This window comes from Macaca fascicularis, chromosome 6, assembly GCF_037993035.2.
Source record: "Macaca fascicularis isolate 582-1 chromosome 6, T2T-MFA8v1.1".
In the NCBI taxonomy this organism is placed as follows: Eukaryota; Metazoa; Chordata; class Mammalia; order Primates; family Cercopithecidae; genus Macaca; species Macaca fascicularis.
In genome coordinates, this window is record NC_088380.1 from 61,967,814 (window position 1) to 61,994,770 (window position 26,957).

The following is a 26,957-nucleotide window of genomic DNA, read 5'->3' on the forward strand; positions in this document are numbered from 1 at the left end:
TGCACATCTGAGCTGGAACAGCACCTGCTGAAAGAGGTCTCCCCTGGCCACCTCTCTAAAATGACGTGTCACCCATTCTTAATACCCTCTATCGCAGCAGCCAGCTTATTTCCTTCATAACCATTATTGTCATTTGCAATTATTTGTTAGTTTCTTACTTGACTCATCTGTCTTTTCCACTGGACAGCAAGCTTCTCAGAGAGAAGGACCAGATTTGTCTGTTCATCAATGAATCTTCAGCGACAGGAGCCGAATACATAGACTGAATTGACTGGCCCCCCATATAAGTTCTCCTCCCTTGGCTCTGCAGTGTTTTGCTCTTCTGCTCTTCCCCACTTCTTCTTTCCTTCACTGGCCTCCTCCACCATTTCTTAAGGTTTACCTTGACCCCACCTCTTCTTGTTTGGTTTGTTCATGAACTCCTGTGAACTCAGCAGCCTCCTGTTGAAGGCTGAGAGCTACATCTCTACCCACCTACTCCCTAGGGCCCAACATCCAACCTTCAATGCCCATCTTCTATTTTATTGTGCTTGCTGGACATTTCCATCAGGAAGGTCATTTTCCCCTAAGCCAGCTTTTCCTCCTGATTTCCATATTTCTCTTGATGGTATCTTTCTTCAGTCATTTAGGCTTGGAATCTCGGCACCATTTTTTACTCCAATCCTCTTCCTTCATTCAATCAGGTAAAAAGCTACATATTAGCTATGCATTATCCTCTGCCACAGGTCTTCTTCAGAACCATAGCCCCTCTTTCCTGGATTACACAAATAGCCGCTTAACTGATTTCCTGACCTCAGCTTCTCCCCACCATGCTCCATCCTTCTGTCACTATATTAGTTGACATTACTCAGATTAATTGTATTCTTCTAATGCTCAAACACCTATAGTGGCTCCCTCTTGGCAACAAAGTAAAGTCCAAATTCCTTAGCCTAACAATCAGGCCCCAAGTTACCTTTCTGGTTGGCCCTCTATTATTGCCCCATCTGTAGTCTCCATGTTCTAATCCAATATTCGTCATTCCCCTCTGAGCCTTCCTACCTCTGATTCTTTGCTTCTGCCATTTTCTTCATCTGAAATGCCCTCCTCCATCTTTGTCTGACAATATATCAAGAACTCCCAAGGCTCCCTGTTTCATACATTTTTCCTTGATTCTGTCCAACATGAATGACTGAATGCCATGCCTATCTTTCATCTCACTTTTCTTTGAATTTCAGTTATTTCTATACTTGTGTCTCTTTTAGACCATATTCAAGTTCTATGAGGATTTTTTTTTTAAAACTATGTCATAACCATTGTTACTCCTTCAATGCATGAATGCCCCCATGCCCACGTGTGTGCATATGTGCAGACACATACACACGCACACTTAATTACAAGGTTAAAAGTCTTTAACAAGGACTGTAAGAAATTTTCCTCAAGGCACTCTACGGAGAACTCATTGACAGCCATGAAAGGATGGAGCAAGTTTACATTACACAGATGTCAGAATAATGTTGTGGCTTACTCTCTGTGGAGCTTGGACCTCTAAATTAAATGAAAACAACCCATGTAATCATCCTCCCAGCAATGATTTCACTACACTCCCTCATGGAAAGAAACCAGTCTGGACCTAGAGGAAATCAAGCTGTTGTCTGAGAGGCTGCATGCAGGGGCTGAGTGAGCACAGGCTCTGTCAGTACTGATCACCGTGAGCCTGTCACAGGCATCTGTTTCTGCGGCACAACAGAGAGTATTTGCCAAAGGAAGTTGGGGACTTCTTAACCAGTGACAAATGGCTTTCTCATCTCTGAGCTCATGTGGCACTTTTTACCACTCATCTTTAGGAAGCCAAATCAGTAAACATATCAAGTAACCATTTTAGTCCCCAGTGGCTAGCACACACCCGACCCATAGTGGACACTCAGTGTTTCATTAAAGAAAGAATAAATGCATGGGCTTCTCTATTCCCCTCCCACCATGGGGGAGCTCGTACTTCCAAATATTAGGATGAAGTGCCTTCTTACCTGGCCTTCTGGGACAGCTCACAGGACACCAGCAACCACTATTGCTTACCTGGAAGCTTTGTCCAGGCACCTGGCATCATAAGTCTCAGGCTCCATGGAAAAAGCCCACCTGGACCTGGAGTTCTGCATGGGGGTAGTGGGGGAAAGAAAAAATGCTTTAAAATCAGAGACCTTGTGTTGCATCTAAGCTCTATGACCTTAGACTTATGCTGTCCAATATGGTAGCCACGAGCCACATGTGGCTATTTAAATCTAAATCAAATAAAATTAGATACAATTAGAAGCCTCGTTCCTCAGTAGCACTAACCACATTTTCAGTGCTCAATGGCCACATAAGGCTAATTGCTTCCACACTGGACAGCACAGATATAGAACATTTCCAACATTGCTGAAAGTTCTATTGGACAAGCACTGCCACAGACAAATCACTTAGCATCTTTGAAGTCTCAGTTTACTCATTTGTCATTTGGATTAGATGGTACCCAAGGTTCTTTTCTCTGAAAATTTTGGGAAGTCTGGAATCCATACCTATTCCCTTCAAAGCACTAGAATATGACTGGTTGATGAATAATTAGAATAGCAAATGGCCAGAGAATAATGACAACAGAAGTTTAGCAACAAGCTTGGTGGAACAGTTGGAGAAAGGGGAGAAGTTTGCTTTGACCTAGTGCTTTGCAGGCTCTGACTGTATTAAAGTCATATCTTGTCTCTCCCTACCCCTGCACTTATACCCCACCTCCCAAACCCTTCCCCAGCCTCAAAAAATATATTCAGCTCTTCCAGCCTACTCTCTGCTAGTTGGCTAAACTGATCAACTAAGTACCACTACATTTTAGTGTTGATGCCCAAAGAGTTCAAATTATAGCTTAGCATGCTGCAGGGCAAAAGCACAAGGCAGGATTTAGCAGAGGTCAGAGCTAGACTTTGACCTGTCACCATGCAGCTGGTAACTTTGGATAAGTCACCTGCTGGGGCACAATTTCTTCATATGTAACATTATATAAGTCTAAGGACTTCAAGGTCATCCCCAACTCCAAGAATCTAGATTGTAGCATTAGGTTTTCCATTGCACTGGCCAGTTTGCGTTGGCCATGAAGGGATTAGCAAGATTATCTCTAGAGTGATGAGGAAGGTCTCATAGAACAGGGGTATTCCCCTTCCCAAAGCCCGAGACTAGGTAGTACAGTGCAAGCTGCCCTTGTTTCTAATCAAGCTCCCTCCTGCAGATGAGTCACTCAGCAGAAAAGGTGTGTCCGGGCGCCTGCCTGCCTCGGCTGATTAATGGAATTCCTTATATGGCACTTGTTTTTCTGACAGGCAATATGTTCTTGGAAATGAAGCTTAAGTCAGGTCTTCAGGTGACATTCAGAGAACATTTGCTGTGTTTTGTTTCACAAAATGTTGTCTCAAGGCTAACAGCCTTTTCACCAGGAAGTTTCCCCCTGGACATGTTCAGCTGCCACAGAAATAGTTCAGATTCAGGGCCCAAAGCAAGGGGCATAGTGTGCCCTGCTTCCTCCCACAAATAGTCCCATGTTCTCTGAGAAGAGGGCCCCATGAGGGTAGGAGCCTAGATAACTGGAGCCCTGCTGTAGCCAGTGGCTCTGCCAGGGTGGTTTGGAGATGCCCTGCATATGGTCATCCCTTCCTTCTCTCTCTTCTTATGGCACATGGGCTGCTGCAGTGCAGAAAGGCTTGGTGTGTCCATGCTGGCTGGACAAGGACAATGAGGGTACAGTCATATTCCCAGACGGGAGATTGGGTCAGCATGACCCTGTACAGTGAGTGTAGCTCACTCTGCTCACCGACTGAACACAGGACCTTCTGCCTGCGCCCCCGCCCTCCACAACTGGGGGATGCTAGCCTCTCTTAAGTTAAGACCGAGATGCCCCAGCCCCTGGCAATAGAAACTGTTCACCCTGCCTGCCTGAACCTGGAGTTTTCCAATACCATGCATGAGGGCTAGTCATGTGTCAGGGGCCATTTCATGCCTCACCACATTGTCTCTGAGCCTCATGGTCACCCCACAAGGTAGGTATTATTATCTTTCCTACTTTACCAATGAGAAGAGTGGGGATCATGACTCCCCATTATAGTCACCCAAGCAGACAGATGGCTGAGCTGGGACCAGAACTAGCTCTGGGAGGCTTTGGTACCCATACTCTGGTTCTGTGAAGACTGGAGTCCTCAGAATAAATAAGTTTAAGGTTCAGCCATTAAGTTTGAAGAAAAGTCTAGGAAGGGAAATGTATTTGTTTCCTATTGCTGCTGTAAGAATTTGCCACAAATTTAGTGGCTTTAAATAACACAGATTTATTCTTTTAGAGTTTTGGAGGCTGGAAGTTCAAAATAAATTTCAGTGGGCTAAAGTCAAGGTGCCGGCAGGGCTCATTCCTTCTGGAGGTTCTAGGGGAGAATCCATTTTCTCGCCTTTCTATCTTCTACAGGCTGTCTGCATTCCTTAGTCATGTCTCCAAAGGCCCTTTTGCCATATAAGGTAACATAGTTACAGGTTCTGGGGATTAGGGAATGGATACCTTTGGAAGGCATTTATTCAGCCTCCCACAGGGGATTTCTCATTCACCTTGAGAAACAGAAATAGTTGTTGAAAATGCATTTGAGTTACCTCCTTTACCTCTGCTCAGTCCTTTTCTCTTCCCCTTGGGTGGAAAGCAGGTCTGCAGAGACCCAGGGGTCATGAGATGGTAGAAGGAGAAGACCCCACACAGAGGCGCTGGGCACATGCACCCATGCCGCTCCTTGCTCCTGTGCACTCTTCTTTTCTGTGTGGGTGGAGGCAGGAGAGTGAGAGGTCAGCGGCCTAGGGGCTGATACATTAGCTTTTTCAACCTCCTTTCTCATATGGAGGAGGCCCCTATTTCCTATAAACTGCCCCCCTACAATGGCCAGAAAAAAGAGCACCTATTTGCTTTACGTATGTATTTTGTGTCCCATTGCATTTGAAACATGGCCGGTTTCCTCCCATGGTCTTCACAAGGCCCTGCAAGATGAGCCTCCTGGCCACATTTCCCACCTTGACCCATGCCAATGCCTTCTTCCTCCCTATGTTCTAGCCACACAAGCATGCTCACAATTTCAGCACACAAGAGAATGCTCACAATTTCAGCAGAACCAGCCATTGTTTTGTTCTGGTACTGCTTGCTGAGAAGACATATGTGCAGTGGCTTAATGAATCCACATATGTTAGTCTTGCTTTCCACAATGCTTAGGCTGTCTTTGAAAACAGAAATGTTATCTAAGCAACCTAACCTCCTTATGGATTTTTTTAAAGCTCACAACAAAAAAAGCTTTAAACTGACTAAACCAATACCTTTAAGTCACTCAAGTTCTAGCTAGGGACTATTAGAATGACTTCTTCCTTCAAGGGCTAATATATTTTGCAAAATTGCTCCTTGTGTGGCAAGGAGGATGGTTAATATTATCCTTACTCTACAGATGGGGAGACAGTCTCAGAAAAAGGAAGACAAACAACTTTTAAATGATAAGTTCCAAGACTACAGCCCAGTCTTTCTAAACCAACCCTCCTTCTGTGCTTTGCACCTTAGGGTACTTGAAGATAAAGGATAAGGTACCTTGTGAAAAGACAAAGCAACAGAGAAGTCTGCAAAATGATAAGCAGCACAAATTGGCTGCTAATAAAAAACTGGACACAATCATATATATGATATATGATATACCACTGTAGAGTTCAGCTTGGCGAGACCAGAGGGTGAGAGCTACTTCTGGGGAACCCTAGCCTGCCTGAACTGCTCCTTTCAGCCCATATGTACCCTGCACTCTTCATCCCTTTTCCTGCAATTTTTCTGCTTCTCCCTCCAACTCCACACTCTGGCCCAGATGTCAGGAGACAGCAGCTGAGGCCAATGGCAGATGGGAAGGGAAGAAGGGAGCCAGAAACCATCTCCTCTCTGTGCCCCACCCACCCTCATAGCCCTTCTACAAGTAGTTGATTAACTTTGCCCAGGTCATTCTTGGAATGCCAGAAGTTGGAGGGCAGGAACAGAGGCACTTCTTCCAGAGTTTTCAATGGACAGATCTTCCTAAAACATTTGCAGGGGCACCAGAATATAAAGTTTTAGGTTCAGGCCAATAGCCCAGTGTTATGTATGCATGTTTTATTGCTTATTTGTTTATTTCTAATGACCAAATCTTAGAGGAGAACGTGGGCTCTGCTCTCTGACCAATGGTCTCTAACCCCCATACTGTCTTGGCCAGGTCACAAACTTCTGGAGCCTTAATATTCTCATCTGTACAACTGAATTAATAAGAATACCCACCTTTCTGGGATTGTAAAGAGGAATAATTAAGATAATGTATGATTCCGAGTAGTTTCTCAATAAACTAGAGTTATCATTGAGCTCACTGTGCCTGCCATCTTGAATACAGTCTTTGATCAACAATTGAATGGATTATACAGAAAATAAGGATATGTCATTGCATCAATGTTGCAGACGTGAACCAGAGCTCTGGAATCCAAGTAAAGTTTTGGCATTCTACTCTCCCTTCTCAGGGATGACTTCAATCTTCAGAACCCGTGTATGGATGCTCATTGTGGGTGAATGTGAATTAGCAGTAACAAATCATGAAGCCTCCAGGAGGTTCCAGGAGTCCTTTTCCTGACCAGGCTACAACCATTAACAGGTCTCAAACAGCATTAAAAAAAAAAGATAGGCTAGAATAGAAAATACCAATAGTAAGGGTATTTTTTTAAGCTTTTTTATATTAAATTAAAATATAGTAAAATGTAATTTACTATAAATATATGTGAATTAATTTATAGTAAATTAAATTCACTGTGCTGTACTCATGTACACATATAAATACACAAACATAAATATTTATATGTATTATTTTATTTATACTTATTTGTATTTATGTTTGGGTATTTATATGTATACATGAGTATAGCATACTGAATTTAATGTACTATATATTTCCTACTTTGGGTTATAATCCAAAAATTTTCAAAGACGCTGTTCTTGGTATAGACATTGCCTTTGCCCAATTTTCATAGAACAATAATTACTGTTGATTGTCCACCTTGTGACTATTTTTGGACTGTGTGTTTTAACAGAGCAACACTGAGAGTGAATATGAGAATCTAGGATTTGGGGAAGACTCATGTTCTCAAGCTGCCTGCCTAGGTCAACCCCTGTTTCTTCAGGGAGCAGAGTTAATGGTACATTTTAAGCAATAGAGCCATTGAGTGAGTGATGCTTGGGAGTTTACATTGGTGGGGGTATGTCAGTGACTGCTTGTGGGTGCTTCCGCTGCCCAGACGTATGGTGCAGGCTGGACTTCAGAGAAATATCACGGAACACAACGTCCGCTTACTCCTTGCCCTGCAAACCACATCTCCGTTCAGTCTCTGTCATTTCTGAGCTGTGTGTTGAGCGCTTCCTCTATAGAAGGAAAGACTCAGGGTAGGAAAAGAACCCTGTGGAGCACAGGAGCATGCAGCATCCTGTGACTTCCCCTCCTGGCAGAAAAGCAATGGGCTCTCCCAATGGCGCCAATGGTGATTCCTCACAGCACCTCCACTCAGAGATCAGTATTCATACTGATTTGAATTAGACAGAATCTACGGGGATAATAAATAATGCTCATCTTTCAGGGACCATAAAAAGGAGTAATTAATGTGAAATTCGGAGCCATTTGATGATGAGAAAGGATGAAGGCAGCCTTCCTGGCGAGACGATGTGGAAAGAGCAATAGACTGGGAGCCAGAAGGCCTGGTGTGCAGGAGAAAGTCTACCACTAACCAACTGGCCTCCTGGACACAGCATAGCCTCTCTGGGCTTCAGTGTCCTCATCTGTGAAATGAAGGAGTCAGTATAGGTCATGGGGTGGAGAAGGAAGAGGGTGTGGCCAGATAATTATTTAAGCCAAATAACTGTTCATTGAAAAATTGACCAGAAGGTACAAAAACCCATCAAAATGAGGCAAAGTGGGGGTGTCTGGGGCCCCACTGTGATTTCTCCCATGACAGGCGGAATCCTCAGATGGCCCCTAAGAGCCCCGGCCCCACTGCATACCTCCTTCCTCTCACTTATTCAAACACTAATCTAAGTACTGCTATTCGGGAATTTTGGAGGTGTATTTAAAAGTCCAAATTCATTGGGCTTAAGATGGGGATATTTTTCCAGGTGGGTCTGACCTGATTATACAAATCCTTTTACAGTAGAGAGTTTACTCTGGCTGATGAACAAACAGAAAGGCAGAGATTGGAAGCACAAGAAGGATTTGACACATCATTGATGGCTTGAAGATCTAGGGGCCCAAGTGGCAAGGAATGTGGTAGTTTCGAGGAGCTGAGAGCAGCCCCCATCCCACAGCAGCCAGCCAGAACAAGGACCTCAGTCCTGTGGGTGCAACAGAAGAAACTCAGAAGTCAGCTTTTCCCCAGAGCCTCTAGGCAAGAACTCAGCCTTGTGAGACCCTGAACAGAGAACTCAACCATGCTGTGCCAGACTTCTGACCTATAGGACAGTGAGACACTAAATGGAGGCTGTTTTAAGCTGCTAAACTTATGATAATATGTTTCACAGCCACAGAACATCAATATACTCCCCATATACCATGGTGGCTGGCAAGGACCTCCACAAAATGCCAACCTCTGAGGATCCCCATAAAGACTCTTGAACTGGATTGCCTCTGCCATCTTTCATGGCTGCAAGTTTCTACATTCCCCCCAACATTTCATGTCGTTCTGAGAATAGCTTGATGGAAATCATATTTGAAGATGTGAGCTGTAGAAAGTCTCCACTTTTTGTTTGTTTTCTTGCCTAGTGACCTGTGGGCCATTAGAAAGAAGTGTGAATTGCTAAGTAATAATTGTATAACATGGAACAGGGTAATAAACATTTTTCAGGGTTTGGTTGGTCAGAGAATATGGAAAATGTATTGGTAGTCAGTAGAACCAAGTTACATGTCACCCTTGGGTAGGCAGCTGACTGAATGAGGCAGTTTACCTTCTAACTAAAGCTCTAATCTCAGAATGTCAGAGTCTCCTTTGTTCTGGCCACCCCAAGATGAAATTACAGCAAAGCATTATGTTCAGAGAATAGTCAGCCCACCTAGGCCACTTACACCAAGCAAAGAATGAGAAGAATTTGGCCAAGGAACCTGGTGGAGTCCGTCTGCATTCATTGTGTTGTTCTCTTTGAGTGTCCTCTGATGCAAAGGAGGAAATTCATGGTGACTTTAAATGCCACCAGTGTTTCAATGAAAACAGGAATATTGCCTATGGAAACACTTCCTGACTCAGAAAAATCATTAAGACCAAGACCCTAATTATTCAAGACCCTAATTATCCCAGGCAGGTCCCAACACTCCTTGGTGGAACTACTTCAGAGTAGGGAAAGAGAGCATAATAGTTAGAAACTTGGATTTGCATCTTATCCCTGCCACTCATTAGCTGTATGCCTTAGGTTAGTTGTATAACTTCTTTGAGCCTCAGTTTCCTCATCCACAGGGATGACTAAGAATGCCTTCCTAAATAAGAATAATAGTGCTCACTTCATAGAGATCTAGTGAAAATTGCCTAAGATCACATGCATAAAAGATCTCAGACAGTATTCAACAAATGTCAATCATAGTAGTAGAAGTTATATTTTTATCATATTTGACCTTTAACAGTTTCCGTATTGGAAGCAGTTCTTCCATTCTAGGGGAACTTTATCATTCTGCCTCTGACCTGGTCTTCATTCCTGAAGAATTTACAGAGTGTCTACTGGGATAGCCAGGGCTCTCCTGGTAATTAAAATATTATAAATGACCTATAAGAAATAACCCGTCTTCTCTAGGAGCTTATATTTTCATATTAAAAAGATATGCCAATTATATAATCAAAATGGAATAAGTTAAAGTATCAATCAACCATAAATTGCTGCAGCAATCTTTGGTATCATTTATCATCATCATAATTATTATTATTACTATAAGTAGCTGAAGAATAACCACAGGATTCAGTGTTTAATATGCATTCTTAGGCCAGGTGCAGTGAATCGCGCCTGCAATCCCAGTACTTTGGAAAGTCGAGGCAGGAGGATCACTTGAAGCCAGGAGATTGAGATGAGCCTGGGCAACAAAGTGAGATCCTATCTCTACAAAATATTAGCCAGGCATGGTGGCATGTGCCTGTAGTCCCTGCCACTGGAGAGGCTGAGATGGGAGAATTGCCTGAGCCCAGGAGGTCAAGGCTGCAGTGAACTGTGATCAAGCCACTGTTCTCCAGCCTGGGTGACAGAGAGACACCCTGTCTCTTAAAAAAGTACATTCTCGGCTGGGTGTGGTGGCTCACACCTGTAATCCCAGCACTTTGGGAGGCTGAGGCAGGCGGATCACCTGAGATCATGAGTTCAAAACCAGCCTGGCCAACTGGCCAACACGCGGAAACCCCTTCTCTACTAAAAGTACAAAAAAATTAGCCGGGTATGGTGGTGGGCACCTGTAATCCTAGCTACTCAGGAGGCTGAAGCAGGAGAATTGCTTGAACCTGGAAGGCTGAGGTTACAGTGAGCTGAGATCACACCGCTGCACTCCAATCTGGGCAACAAGAACGAGACTCCATCTCAAAAACAAACAAACAAACAAACAAAAACACATTTTTAGACTTTAGAATAAGCAAAGTTCAATGTTAACTTGTAGGTTGGGAAAGATCCTGTGTGGGGTGGGCAGGCAGCAATGGGGCTGAAGCCATGGAAGGGTGGGTGGAATTCGCTAGATGCATGGAAGGACAGCTCAACAGGATACTTGAATTTGAGGCTGACTAAAGTGTGGTCAGGATTTAAAGGTCTGGCATGTTAGGAACTGAAAGTTTGTGTTAGAACACTGCAGGTGAGAAGCTCATATCAGTAGAGAAAATGCTATTTTATCAAGCTTTGAGCATCACACTTGAGTGATGGGGACTTGGCACTCAGAACAGCTAATAAGAAGTCACATAGATTCTTTAAGAAATGGAGGGCATGTGGAGATTGTCACTTGAGGGCTATTCATGGGTAATCTGAACAACTTTTTTGAGTCTCAGTTTCCTCATCCACATGGGCAATGGTACGTAGGCTGGGTGGCCTAGTGGAGAGACCGCAGGAGACAGAGAGGCCGGTGCAGAGGCTGCTCTACAATGCTTCTGACAGAGGTGAAGAGCTTCTCTAGGGAAGTGCTTCTCACACTGCAGGGTGCACACAAATCCCCTGAGACCTTGCTGAAATGCAGATCCTGATTGAGTCTCTGCCAGGAGTATCTCCCAGGTGATGCTGATGCTACTGATCGGGGACTAGAGTAACAAGGACCAAGACTAAGAGTTACAGCAGAAATGGAGAGACAGAGGTGCATACATCAAAGGAAGACCCAGTAGAAGTTAGCCTTTGATGAAGTACTGAGACATCCTGCAACGTGGATGAAGGTGAACCTCCAAAACATATGCTCAGTGAAAGAAGCCAGGCACAAAAGAACACATAGTGTATGGTTCTGCTTATATGAAATGTCCAGAAGAGGCAAAAGGCAAAAATATTGAGTCAGTAAGCAGATGAGTGGTTGCTTAGGATAGAGAGTGTAAAGAGAAGTGATTGTGTGTGGGCATGATGTTTTTTAGGGGGTGAGAAAAATGTTCTGAGATTAGATTATGGGGATTGTTATACAATTTTATAAACATACTAAAAATAGTTGAATTGTATATTTATAATAAGTTAATTTTATGGTAAATAAAATTGTTAATTTTAAAAAAGATTCAATACAAGTTTGTGTTTGAAACAGGAGATTACAGAAAGAAAACAATACAAGAAGAAATTCATCTGTTAAGCCTGTGCCATCGACAGACTAGATTTGTTCTCCCTTGCTTCCTGCTCTTGAAAACAGCAAGTATGAGGGACTGGGATCTGAGTTCAGAGCTAACCTAGGTATTTCAGACACTCAGTAGTTAGAGAAATTCCTTTTAGTGATCCCAAATCACACCTTGGGTATAACTGCCTCCAATGCAGGATTGGTCAGGTTAGCAATCTGGAAAGGCATGAGGGGAAAAGAATGAATCATCAGAAAATAATAGTGTAATCATCTGAATAGGTGACTCATGCATGAATTTTTACATGCCTATTCTTTATTCAGACCCCAGTAATATCTCTTACATTGAAAAACTATACATCCTTAGGTTTCCAGGCACAAAATTGTGTTCAGACATTGCATTGCTTTTACCACAATCTGCATACAGCACCAGAGCCTGGAGATTCTGGGTCAGTGTGATCCCAGGACCAGTAACATCAGCATTTCCTGAGAACTTGGTAGAAACACAAACTCTTACGCTCCACCCTAGGATTACAGAATCAGAAACTGGGTGTGGGGCCCACAAGTCTGTTTTAACAAGCCCTCCAGGTAATTATTTGTATATTAACATTTGAGAACTACTACTCTAGGTCATGATACACACACACACACACACACACACACACACACACACACACACCAGCCTCACTTGGGAAATGATGCCTATTCCAAGACAAGAGCTACTGTCTTGTAAGGGCAGAAGTTATGATGGCAAATATAGGGCAGGAATGCAACCACTTCCATCTTCCCTATACATGCCTGTCGCCACTAATCCATCACTGCAATCTTTCAAAATGAGTCAGGGTAGCAGCGCCTTTGGCCGTCTAGCAGGAGAAAACCTCACCAGGTGTCCTGCACTAATGTGGAGTTGGGTGGGGAAAGGCTGAAGTAGATTTAGAAATTGCAATGTGGAGAATTTGGCAGAAAGTGAGAGCCTGATATAGATAGTGTCACTAATTCCCCACGGTCTTCGGGGGCCTGTCGGAGATTAAGAATTTCCTGTTATCCAAGCTGGGGAACATGGGCTGAAAGATTTGTAGACCCAACAAGGCCTGGAGTCCAAACAAATAAACTCAGAAAGTGCCAGAATCTTAAATCCAGAATTGAGGGGCAGAATTAAAGTGTCAGATGCAAACATGAGGTCCCAAAGGCCAGGTGGAATCAGCCACATCTGGTGGAAACTGATGCCACTTATCCAAGGACAAGGTAGGACAAGGGACATCCCGGAAGAGGTCACAGAAGATCCACGGGACAGCTCACACCAAAGACCCCCCTCCCAGCTTCCTTGTTCCAGAAGAGTAAACTTTCCCCTCCTAGAAGCCATTTCGAGGAGGAGAAGGTAGAAATGATTTTCTTTGAGAACAGAGATATGGCCCTGATATTGAAATACTTAACCCAATACTTACCCCAAAGAGGCAGTTATAAACTGGAAGAGACTGGGTTACCTGTGAAACTGTGAGCTAGATAGGAATTTTAGATCTGTTTCAGAGAATAAAGTTAAAATTTTGGGGGCAAACATCTGATTTGTAACTGTTCATAAAGCTACCTATCAAAATGTTATGGATTTCAGAATTTTTTTGTCTTGATATTAGTTTCTCCCAGTCCAGCTAAAACAAGCAGGGCATGGGAGGCAGACGCAAAGGTCGGCATCGGCCTCAGAGGGTTGACCAGCTCCAGGTTTCAACATGAGGTGCCCCTTGTCCCATTTCAGAATGCTTCCCCTTCAGCCTAAAAGGTTTCAACAGTTAGTGCTTCCCCTTCAGCCTAAAAGGTTTCGACAGTTAGTGCCATTTGGTCCAGTCACATAATCACAGCTGGTAATTGGAGAAGGTGAACATGTGCTTCCAACATTCACTTTTCATAGACTCATTAGGTCAAAGATCATCTGAGCAAACCCTCTCATTTTACAGATGAGGAAACCAAGGTCAAAGAAGCTAAACTAAGTTACCCGCGAACTGTAGCTGGAAAAAAGCTGGAACAAGAATCCAAATTGCTCCAAGTCCAAATTCATAGCTCTTTCTACCACAGCAAGCTGCTCATAAACCAGAAATGATCCGTTCCACACACTGTAATCATAAACCAAAACCCAAAACTTCCAAGTAGTCTCTTTCTTGAAAGAAACCATTGGTCTTTGCTTTACTTCTTCTTCCTACATGTGTTTTGAGAGATGCTGTGAGTCTCCTGATGAAAAGCTATTCTGAGAGAAGCTGAGACAAAGCCTTGGTGATCTATGGCTGCCAAAGTTAGCCCTTCTGCAGCTGTACCAGCACAGGAGAGGCGGGGAGGCAGCCAAGCTGTCTTGCGTGCTGTATTCAGAGGTGTGAGCGCCTGGAATTCTGCAATCCAAAAGGGCCTTCTGTGGGGGGCAGCTGCCTTCTCAGAGTCTTTGAAGGATCACCCTTTGAAGAATCATCCTTCGACTGAAGGAAGACTTTGCATGCATCATGCAGCGTGAGTTTCAAAGACTGCCAGAATCCAAAGTCTCGATCCATCCATCAGGATGGGGACAACTTTTAAACAGGATTTGGTGACAATGCGGTGCAGACCTTGTTTCTTCCATGGCCTCAGAAATGTTGTTTTAATTTGTATTGGGAAGAAAAATGGAAATCAGAGCAATTACCTGGATAATTTTCTCCAAAAGCACACATTTGCTTTAGTTTCCTGTACTGACTATTCATGTATGGTTCCAGATGCAAGTGTTGTCTCTTATCCCCAGAAACCTCATGGAGAGCTGTGCCTGGCTCAGGGTATCGGGTTGGAAGCCTAATTGCAACTCTTATCCAAAGTGACCAGAACCTTCCCAGTCACCCCGAATAAAGGACCCCTAGTTCCTTCTTTGTCAGAGAGAGAGAGAGAGAGAGGGAGAGAAAGGGAGAGAGAGGGAGAGAGAGCGCAAGCCATCTCCTTAAGTTGCATTTTCAGTATTGATTTTATTGTAGTCTGCTAATGTTTATATGTTGTAAAAAATGTTCTCTCCAGGGATAAGGTCTCCATCTCTCAGGTCACAATAATACCTGGCAGAATGGACAAGCATCGATAATTTTCTTGTTTAACTCTGGGGCCATATGCATGCCTCCTATTAGCCCTAATATGAGGGAGGCAAATAAATTCAATAAGGTTTCATCAAGTCTTACTCATTTTTTGTTATGAACTATTTAATATTATAATTACTTTTAGCATAGAGTTAATGTGTATCTAACTCGGGGGTAAATGATTCTGCAGACATCTTTGCTGTCAATTAACACGCTTCAGCTTCCTTAGAACTTGAGGAGACAGGTTGGACAATATTATATTTGTCTAATGGTAAAGTCTGCAGATACTTCAACAAGAAAGTGAATGGTAATATTGCCTTGCTGATGTTTGCCATTTTAATTTCTCATTCTCATATTGGTCTGAATAAAATTGTGAAAACTTTCCCTCCTTTTATCTAAATAGTCCTTTTATTTCTCTAGAAACAAGAAAAAATAAAACACCCACATACACATATCTCACCCCTCTTCCCTTTGCCTCTCCTACCGCCTGGGCCTTCACTAGTCCCATTAGTGCTGGTGGCCAAGTTGTCCTCACTCTCATGATTTCGAACCCTTAGGTTCGAGAAAGTTGATCACAGTGGGAGGTCACAGGAAGGTAAGCACTCTGTACTGGTTCTAGAGGGCAAATTTCCTAGATAATAGTTCCTTCCTCTGCTCACCTGGGTTGTCCTTCCTTCCACACTGTGGAAACCAAGGTACTGGTGAGCCTTGTGAAGCAGCTGTTAGGTCTCAGCCCTTAGCAGATGGGCCTCTTGGCATATTCACGCTTGGGTGAGCTGAGTCCTTGGGACAGATAGTACAAGGATGGAGAGAAGAGAGAACACACACCACCCTAGGATATTAGGGCCAAAGCCCCAATGGGGAAGGCTTGCACACCACCGTCTGCACCAGAAGTAAGTAAGCAGGTGCATTTTACAGAAAGAGTAACATTTGTTTTCGTGGAGGAAGTTATTATTTGTATGCTTAAAGCTTTTTAAAAATATCTGCTTTAAATAGTCATTCACATGAAAACCATGCACTAATGGAATTTTAGGGTTGAAAAAGATCTCAGCTCTCATCTAATTGAGGCTTCCATTTTAATGATAAGGAAAACAAAGTCCAAAAAGGTTAAGTGTTTTCCCCAGGCTCTCAGAGTAGACAAGCCACGGTTAGAACAAATTGAATCCTGCAAGACAGTTCTTTAAGAAGAATGACAACAACAAAAAATCCACATTATTTAATTATTAGTAAAACAATACTTCTTGAGAGAGAGACAGGTAGAAATACAGAGACAGAGAGAGAGAAAGGTGGTATAGAGCATGCAATAGGATAATATAGTCCTAAAGTATAAGCTTTAGGACAAGCTGACTTGAGTTCAAGGCTCAGCTCTACCACCTATTAACCATATGCCCTTTGTTTAGACCACTCTGGCCCTCACTTTCCTCATCTGTAGACATGTGGATGATAATAATACAGCAGACAGTAATCTAACCTCTCCTTCCTTATTTGTAACAGAACTCTGATCCTAGTGACAAGGATGAGGGGACAGATTACCTGGCCTATGGTCCTTAAGGCAGCCTAGAGAAATTTTGATGTATATTAGTACAAATTCCCTATAAATACTTTTAACTGATAGCCCTGACTAGATAGGGGATTGAAAATGTTTTCCCTCTGGCTCTGATTTTTTTCAAAACCTTCTTCCTCTGTATGCCTCAGGGAGGCCATGAACCTTGATTCGTCTGGAAGTCAACCGTGTTGGTTCCTTTCTTCTTGTGATGTCTGCTTGGGGCGTGGGCATGTGAGGCAATTGTGTGTACTGTTTGGGGGAGTAAGGGACTTCTAGGAAAGGTTTATAAAGAGAGACATATCAGGGAAGAGATTGGATGTTGCCCCCTGTGGATGTGATTTAGCAGCGAGCTTGAGGTCATGATGGGAGCTTGGTTAAGAACCACCTACCATTTTGATGACGGCAGAGAAAAAATATAGAAATATCAGATCCTGATGCCACTGAATTGGGCATCCCTGTAGCCATGTTACTGTAGAATGTCTCATAATGTAAGGCAATAAACTTATTTGCTGTTTAAGCCAATCTTAAGCTCCTTAAACCTGAATGCAACCAAAGTGGTACAGTAGTACTTACTATATAAGTTATTGTGAATAGTAAATGATAAATGCAGTAAGAGAAATAGTACACAATCAAGCATAAAGAAACTCTTCAATAAATAGTAGCTGTCAATAGTGTTGTGGTTGTTATTATTATTATAGGAGAAAATATGCCAAAAAAATCACATATCCTATTCTTTATTGACAAAAACTTTTAACAATGTCTTGGTCACATTATATCAATTTTTTAAAATAGAAGTAGAATACTATACACATTGTTTTTCAATTCCAAGATGTTTCCTAATAGAAATGTTGATGCCCATGGTAACTTGCCAAGCTAGTTGGAAATTACCTCTAATTCCCGAGAGTGTGTACCACTTAATAATCTTCCAAAGATTTGAAAATGTTGCCTTCCAATTGAAACATTTGGATTTTCAAAATTCTGCTTTTAAATGTAGAAAAAAGTGCTAAGAAATGTTAAAGGACATAAATAACGAACATAGACTGCCCTAATGCACATTAAGGGCTAGTTCCTAAGAGAGACAGGGCCTGACCACCTCAATACAACATTTTTGTTGGAACTAAATTTTACAGTATCTACAGAAGCAGAGTGGCATTCACTGTATGGGACAGTGGCAAACACTTGATCTGTTTCCAAAGGTATGTAACGCTAAATCAAATGACCATTAGGACTTAGGCTGCAGTTCTGGTCTCTAAGGACCACGCACTATTCCCTGTGGTAACCAAGTGAACCACAGAAATTCAACCAAAGTTCAGGTGATCCAAGAGGAAATCAGCAACCAGGGATGAAAAGAAAGGCCAATTATCAGCTAAAGTTTCCTCCAGAAATTATGGGCAGTCAGAGTGTTTCTGACTGATGAACAAGATCCAAAAACGTGAGGATTCAGGAAAGTCTTTACAGATATTTTTCTTCCCCTGGAATTTGTAGTAACTATTCTCTCTGAGCTCTTTGGGCCACAGATGCATAGAAATGCTTGTACATTGAAAGAAGTAAGGGAAATGATTAAAAATTTCCCAAGAGTTCAAACCTGTCCAGAAACTTCCTGTTTCTAACATGTGGTTTGTGAAGCACTTCCTGGTACTTTAATGGGGATGGGATGGGGAGCGAAATCAGCCATTTGTGTAGCAATGTGGTAGAGTGTGACTTTGGAGTGAAGCCAAAGGTTCTCACCCCGGCTATACTTTAGAATCATACAAGAAGTTTGTGTAAAGTGCTGACACCAGGCTACCCCAGGCTACCAATTAAATCAGAATCTCTGGGATTGGGTCTAATCATATGTAAATAGGTAGATATTTGTCTGTGTGTATATGAGTCTTCTAAGCTTTCCAGCTGAGTCTAGGGGTGAGAATTTACTGAATTAGGCCCAGTATTAATTCGTGGCTTCCCAGCTTCTAAACTATACAACCGTGGACATGGTATTTTCTTTCTATGCTTCAGTTTCCATGTCTGCAGACTGGGGATTACAATCGTATGACAGATTAAATGATATGATGCATATAAAGAAATGAGCCTGGAACTCACTAGCTCATGTCAAGTCCAAACCCTCTGCATGGGACTGTTCACTCCATTCCCCTGCAAAGTGAGGTTTGTAGTGACAGAAAGAACTGGCAGGTGCAGTGGAGGGCTGGGAAATTCATTAGAAAGAGGAGGTGCCACTTTCTCTTATCTTGCCTGTCAACTGAACTTGTACATTCCTGGAAGAAAGCAAGTGTCCTGAAATAGCCACTTAAAATGAGTCTGTTAGAGTGGATTCCACATTAAGGGGGGGAAAAGTACTTCTCCATCTCTTCTCCCTGTTGGCAGGCATACAGGAAGATGATGAAAAGGCTACCACGCCCTGCTGTGGACACTGGCCAGCCTGTCACAAACGCCCACAGGCAGTAAACACCAATAGTGTTGACCCCTAACATGAAAGATACAGAAAAACAAGGACCAATGTTCACCTGACATTACCTGTCAACAGGCCAGTCTTTCCATGAGATTATAAATTTCTATGTCTGCCTCCGTCACTATACCGTAGGCTGCCTGGGAGCCAAGGACATGCTTCCTTACAACAGCCCTTTTAGTAAATGCTTTCCAAGTGCCATGCATATATGTAATTTATCTCATTTAAAATTCACAACGTTTAAGGAAGGCACTGCTATTCCCCACACTGTGAAGAGATGATACCTAAGGCTTAGGAACACAAATAACTTGCTCAAGTCCACATAGACCATGAGAATGGTCAGGTTTGAGCCCAGGCTTGTGTCTGGCTCTAAAGATTTTATATCTCAGGCCTTAAAAAGAAAAACCTGACACCACCTGTTTCCAAATAACCCATGGAAATAAAAAAAAATTTAAAAATTGCCCAAAAAGTTACAAAAAATTAACATTATAGTAGCACAAAAGTAATACATATTAAGTAAAAACTACTTTGGGTACTCATACAACCATTCTGTTTTTCACTTTCAGTATGGTATTCAATAAATTACATGAGATATTCAATGCTTTATTGTAAAAAACAGAAAAAGAAAAAAGAAAAACCTGGTGTGTAGTATGCACCAATATTTGATGAATGAAGGAAGTTGTTGTTGTTGTTGTTGTTTCAGAAGAAAAGTGAAAGAACTGAAAGTCAGCATCTATACTATCCTTATAATCCACATTTGTCCTTACCAATTTCTTCTGAGCCAATCTGGAATAAATCTAACTGAGGAGCAGCAGGGTCTCTCCAAGGTTGCTATACATTAAAAACAAAATCAACTTGAAAAAGCCAGACATCATGATTTATAATTTTATGTAAAACATGAAGGTAAAACTTACATGTGCACCTGTCTTATGGCCCCAACTCAACTGTAAGCCCCTGAGAATGGAGTCATACATAATACTTCTTGCACTGTCCCACAAGCCTCAGCAGAAATTTGGGTCATCCCTGGGAAGGGTTCAAGGCTTGGTTAATATCCTGCTGTGAACTTGGCCTTCCCTCAAATTTTTATCCATGTGGAATCAAATTAGATTGGTCATTCAGGGCAGACAAGAAAAGGAAAAGAAGTCACAAAATGACACATGAAGTATGACCATGAAAATGTAGAGCGGCCCTCCCAGCCTCTGAGTTAGATGAAAGATATTTGTATTGATTCCACATCCAAACGTCCAGTCTCTTTAGCACACCTAGAAAACCCCCTAGCAGATCCTCCACCTTCTTTTTTGCTGCTCCTGCAATTCTTCCGTGAGGTTAAGTCAGTTCTACAATAGTGAAAGTGATGGGAAGAAGGAGGAAGCAGGCTACAATCCACCAATATAGACAAACTTGAAATCATTGGGTTGAAGAAAATTTACACTTGAAAAGTCCTTGGAAATGATGCATTCAAGCGTCCTGATTTCACAGGCAAGTGAATGAAGACGGCACGTCAAGAATTGATGTGCTCATGGTTACACAATCAACTAGTGCCAGGGCGAGAACTTGAGCCCTGGTTCCTGGCTCCCAATCCTTTGCTCTGTTGACCTTTCTAGGCTGTCCCTTTACATAGTGAGTAAGGGAAGAGACTACACACTAGTGTGCAGTGCTGGGAAGAATCAAGGTGCTGACCAAGGGCAGTGTAGACCTGGAAGCCAAGTGCAGGCTTGTCAAGGAAGCTCCACAAGTTGATCCAGTCTGACTCTCTTAGGGCTATGATTTTCCTCGCACAAGGGAAGTCAGGTCAAACGCCATTCAACTGGTCACTGAAATTTCAAACAGGTGGTTGTGATTACATGACCTTGGCTTTATTAGCTACTCTAAGGATGCAGTAAGCTATCAAGAAAACCTAAGAATCCAAATTTTGATAAATTAGAGCCCTCCCATTTTCATATAAACAAATCTAGAGTGAAATTAGTAGTTTTCAAATTCCGGCCTTCTCAAATTAATCAGAAAAAGACATTTATGATGACCACACATATATAATTAGTCTTCTTTACAGCTTGATAGCAAGAAAAGAAAAAAAGAGGACCATGAGTTTCATATGAGTTACTCATGTGAAAATCTGAAATTAATAACTTCATGGACCTGAAAAAGCAAGAGCTGTATAGATTATTCAGAAGAAAAGAAAGATTCCTTTCCTTAAACTTCAAATACTTAAATCTTTTCATTATGAAATTCTGTCCAATTTAAATCTATTTCAGGTTGTCCCAGAGTAGCCTTCCTTGGTAACCCATGCCAATCCTTTGTGAGACTTACTCTAAAAAATTTCCTTCTATTAGCTAACATATTTCTCAAGCTAGTTCATGGCCAACACTCCCTTCTCTTGAGGAGTGGACTAATAGTAGGTCCTCACTCTCCTTAATGGTGTTTTTTTCTCAGGAGTGTGGTGCCTTGAACCATCAGCCTTCTGGCGAACTGGACCTGGGACACCTGCAAGCCAAGCCTGCAGTCACAGAGTTGGCTGGCCCAAGCTGCTGCTGTGACTGTGGCAGGCTGCTGTGACTTGGGATGGGGATCTTAGAGCCTCCAAGATGAAGCCATTGTCAGTACCTGCCTGATCTTGAAAGATCTTGGCCAGCCACATGTTCTATTTTTCCAGCAAGATCAGCCTTCATGAATGATCTTGTAATTTTGTTTATCTTCTGGCGCCACAGCTGTCAAACTTTGCAGTATGAATCCATTCATGTTGCAAGATCCATAACACACCCAGTAAAGTTGGCATTGACCTTAAATCAATCCTTCACTTGTGAACTTTATGTCTTGGTATCCAATTACAGCATACTCACCCATCAAATCTTTCTAGGGTCCACTCAGAATCATGCGGTGAAAAGTCAGTTTGTGCAAATCATGTTCTTCTTCCACAGTGGGGTCCTTTGGTGGATAAGAAAGAGCTATATCTTGAATGGAAGGAGGTGGTTCTTTTAGTTAATGGAATTTTCATAACTTCAAGAGAAGTCTGATTATTTTGGATCTGAGACTAAAGTCTTTAAATAGTAGACTTTAAGTTCTTGCAGAAGCTTGTACTTACATTCATTTTTGATAAGTAGTTTTGTTGTATGTTGAATCTCAGCCATGATAGATTACCTTCCTTGTGTTTTTCTTCCCCAGATTATATCAGTTAGGCACTTACTATGTGTGAGGCCTTTTGCTTAAGAGTTTTGAAAACAAGAATATATCCTTTTGGATCTGACTGTTTGTCTTTATCAGGGCTCTGTTTTTAATGCTTTGTCCCTCAAAGGGACAAAGAACACAGGTGGGGAAGAGTGGGGCTTGAAAAGGGAGGCAGTGCAGGATGACCCTAAAGACATCATTCTCAAAGGAAAAGCTGTAAACCACAATGTCTTAATTCCTCCCTAGAATAGCCCATGCTTTTATTGTCCTGTTTTGATTCTAGTAATTTTGCCCTGCTGCATCTCAGCAATAGGGAGTTTCACAGATAAAGCAGCACTGTCTTTAATCGTTCGAAGTCCATTCTCTTTCAAGTTTCAAAAGAGTGCCTTGGTGAAGTTGTCTGTGTACACACTGTCAGAAGCCATCAGATTTTCACATTTGGTTCTGTCGCCAGGTATCCCAGGGTGTGCTCTTTTCTCTGACTGACATTTTGAGTATCAAAGGCTGATTTTTGTTCAACGACCCTGATGAAACCATTGACACTGAGCCCCTTCTACACATCCTGAAAGTATTCTTAGCTGCCTCTACATTGCATAGAAATAAATGTTGATGGTTTTGCAGTCCTATTCCAACTGCCATTGACCACACGATGTCTTGTCTTGTCATTTGGTTTTGGCATGGCTATCCTCCAACTCCAACTAGATTCAGGAGATGAATTCACCTTTATAACTCCAGAGAAGATAGTCTAGTTCTTCTACCTATTTTAATACTTGGTCCGTGCTCAGAGCCCAGGTTTTTCTTGAAGATCAAGATGCAGGTAAACAAAGAGTCTTCCAGAATTGGGTTGCTTTGTTCTCTCAAAAATCACATATCTAAATCTCAAATCTTAAACCTCCAGAAACTCTCTCTTCAGAAAAAATTTCAAAGACCCAGAATATTACTATAGTTAGGAAGAAGCTAAATATTCAGTTGGTCCATCACCCTCATCTTTTAGACACTGAAGTCTTTCTCAAAGGAACTTGAATAATGTTCCAGAGAGAGTGCTTGGAAATGGCTATTCACCTTTGATGAACTTAACTACTTTGGCAAAAATGTGGAAGTGAAAAAAATTCTAGGCCCTCTTCCATGCCCTGAGGGATAGTTTCAAGACTTCATTGGATCAAAACAACAATAAATAAAACTCATTACTTGTAAAGATGGATTGTTCTTCCAAGGATCTCAAAGTGGAATGTTATTAAGAGAGAATTTTTTTTCTGTGCTTTTAATCTGGGAGTTAACAGCATCTCTACCATGATCGGAGGGGAACAAACAAACATGCCTACAATGTGCCTAGTTCTGTACAGTGGTCCAAACACATCTTTACTAAGAATTGTTTTTCTTGTAAACTTGGGTATTTGGTGAACCTGTCAATCAACATGGAAATTCCTCCCTTTTCAGTTTAACATAACGGATGAAAACAAGTAGATCGATTAACTAAATAGCTAACTAATGGGCTTCAGGAATGACTCTTATTGAAAGAATTCAGGACACAGTTCCTACATGTGAAATTGAACCCCACAGTTCCATAATGGGAGTCAAGTGTAACCTTTAAAAAATTTCTAAGTTTGATATTATGAGGGTAGTTTTAGAGTATATTCTGCTTAACAACACTATAAATTGACATATATTTTAGAAAACAATTTAGAAGTAGATATCAAGAGCCCTAAAAAATTCAGGCAACTTGATTCAGCAATTTCACTTTCTGAGAATCCCATCTTAGGAAATTAAGCAAAATTTGAACAAAGTTTTAAGCCCAAAGATATTATTGGCATATAATTAATAGTAGGCAGAAGTTAGAAACAATCTCAATGTCCACTCAAAGAAGAAAGCTAACAAATTATGGTACAAATGTTTAGTGGTCAGCACTAAATGTGATGTTTATAAGATTTTTAATGACATGTAAAAATATTTCTGATGAAACATTAAGTAAAAAGATTAGGGGCCGGGCATGGTGGCTCATGCCTGTAATCCCAGCACTTTGGGAGACTGAGGCAGATGGATCACGAGGTCAGGAGTTCAAGACCAGCCTGGCCAACATAGTGAAACCCTGTCTCTACTAAAAATACAAAAAATTAGCCAGGCGTGGCGATGCACACCTGTAATCCCAGGTACTCAGGAGGCTGAGGCAGGAGAATCACTTGAACCTGGGAGGCAGAGGTTGCAGTGAGCCAAGATCTTGCTATTGCACTCCAGCCTGGGCGACAGTGCAAGACTCTCTCAAAAAAAAACCAAAAAAACAAAGAAAAGAAAAAAAAGATTAGGATGTAAAAATTGTGTGTGTGTGTGTTTATGTGTGTGTATGACATTCAAATGTTGCATGTCCACATAAAGATACTCTAAGGAAAGAAATATAATGAACTGTAAGCAATATTTATCTTTGGTATCATTCCTTTAGTATCTATTTTTACAATTTTCTATGTTTGTAAAATATCCTTTTCATCAGAGTATATACTTCATCAGAGTATATACTACTTCTATGAAAAAAAAAAAAAACTTTAGGTTAAATGATCAAAGAAAATAGTAAGCTTGAATGATAAAAATACACAAAGGTAAGTTACAGCTATTACTTCTTTTTGATTCTGCATTTATTTTAGTGAACGGATAAATAAATGTATGAGTGAAAGAATATGTGTGCTTAATCTTCAGAATTCACTTGAAGCTGTCCTCAGGGGATTATAGAAGTTGTCAACAAATAGGGTATTTTTCATATACAGTGATGGCAACTACCTACATGCCTAGAATAGACAATCTGATTGTCCATCATCAGAAGGAGACCACGCTGCCAATGAGCCACAGCATTAACAAGGAAGTTGTTAGCCAATGAGCCACAGCATTATCAAGGAAGTTATTGCTTTAGGTCAGTAAAATTTGACATCATCCACTATGCGTACGTTAGACTGCACTAGCTGCTATTGAGACTATAGAAGTGAGTAAACACTCACTTTTCACAGATGAGATGCTAGCCCTTAAGGAATATTGATTCTGTAGCTGAGACAGAGCTACATGTGCAACCGTAATTCAACATAGGTGTGCTAAGGATGCTGGTGAAGGGACTGGGGAGATAATGTGGGAGTGCAGAAAAGTTAGCAATGAAATCAGAAACCCTTAGAGGAGGTGTTTTTTGTTTGTGTCTAGATATGTAGACAAAAACAATTCACTTTTTTGGGCACGGTGGCTCACACCTATAATCCCAGCACTTTGGGAGGCAGAGGCGGGTGGATCACTTGAGGTCAGGAGTTCGAGACCAGCCTGGTAACGTGGAGAAACCCCATCTCTACGGGTGGATCACTTGAGGTCAGGAGTTCAAGACCAGGCTGGCCAACATGGAGAAACTCCATCTCTACTAAAAATACAAAAATTAGCTGGGTGTGGAGGTGCTTGCCTGTAATCCCAGCTACTTGGGTGGCTGAGGTTGCAGTGAGCTGAGATCACGCCATTGCACTCCAGCCTGGGTGACAGAGCGAGACTCTGCCAAAAAAAAAAAAAAAAAAGATTCATTTTATGCAGGGAAATATTTTTGTCCAATCCATGGATACTGTAATATTCTGCACCCATGAGAATATTTTTATTTTACAGTGTTCTATGATATTTTTATGACATCTTTCTAGGTTCTAAAAAATGTACTTTACCTAAATATTTACCTATATCCGCTTCAGATTTAGTTTAATAAGAATGAGAACTGACCTCATTATCATTACTTAATGTTTCACCACTTCAGGAACAAGGAGACAAAGACAAGGGTTCTGCTGAGTCATTTTTTCTTTTGCTGCTGTGTATTCCTATCTGGAACATGGAGATGGTAATAGTTTCTGAGCCAGGATTGGAGCCCTGGTTCGTTTGGACACTTTTTGTTCAAGAAAGTTCTTACTGAAGAGGTTAGTCTGTAAAACATATCAAGGAATGATGGAGTCTTGATTTTTTTTAAAAAATTACAAGTTGGCTCTGTGAGGAGGAACCAGAAGGCTATTCCAACCAACTCTCCCCCTACCTTGAAACCCTGACACTCTGTTCCTGGACAGTCTTTAGCCTTGGGAATAATGAAGGTGTTTCAGGAGTGCTGGTTTTTATCTTTCTAGGGAGTAGGGGAAGAATGATGATAGCTGTCAAAAACTCAGAGTGTCACACTGACTTGCCTTATTTTCTCACTTGCTCCCTCCTTCCCCTTTAAGTAATTTTTAGGGTAGACACAAAGGAAAGGAAAGACTCCAGTCTCTTAATGAATTGGCATTGTAATAAGACAAATCTAAATTTGTGTAATAAAGCCTTATAGTAAACTTGTATCCATACACATGGTAGGACTTGGTGTTCTCAGATGCTCAAGTGTTAAATATTTGTGAATAGGGCTAGTGAGAGTTAGTCCGTGAAGACTTTTGAAAGAGAAGACAGATCTGAGTTTGAGCAGAGGCAAAACATCATGTTTACATTAAGTGGAAGTTAAAAATGCTTTATTCAAGTTTGATTCAAAATCAGATTCTAATGGTCTAGTCTTGGTTTCAAGCTAAGCCAAATTTCGTTGTTTTAATGATGCATTTTAGGAAATAGGGGGAAAATGGAGTAAAATGAGGTCTTTGGTCAGTATAAACACAAGTAAGATTGTGATGCTTGAACATGGTTCACTAAGTCAAAATCTGCCCTAAATATTTTAATTCTCTGAGTGTTTGAGTATCTGGGTGGTCTGAGCTCATAAAATAGCCTCTGTGAAGGCACAGTCTCTCTTCGGTTTCTCAGGACTCTGAGCAGTTGCTCACCAGCCATGTTGTCTGAATGACATAATTGCCAGATAAACCTTAGTGATACTGCAGAGTAATTACTTTAAAACAGTCCAATTAGTTTTAGTCTCATGTCTAGTTAAAATCATCCCCTTAGAAAGGTCATGTGAAAGACTCCAAAGAACT

General features: G+C 41.6%; 1 long non-coding RNA gene across 1 annotated transcript in view; it reads right to left on the reverse strand.

Moving 5' to 3' along the window:
* Positions 1-402: 402 nt before the first annotated feature.
* The window catches only part of LOC102122545 (uncharacterized), a 53,718-nt gene continuing 27,163 nt past the window's right edge, over positions 403-26,957 (reverse strand). The window contains exons 2-3 of the long non-coding RNA XR_277895.5: positions 4,630-4,786; positions 403-2,126 (exon numbers count right to left, since the gene is read on the reverse strand). This is a non-coding gene — a long non-coding RNA (uncharacterized lncRNA). The remainder of the gene's footprint in view (positions 2,127-4,629; positions 4,787-26,957) is intronic.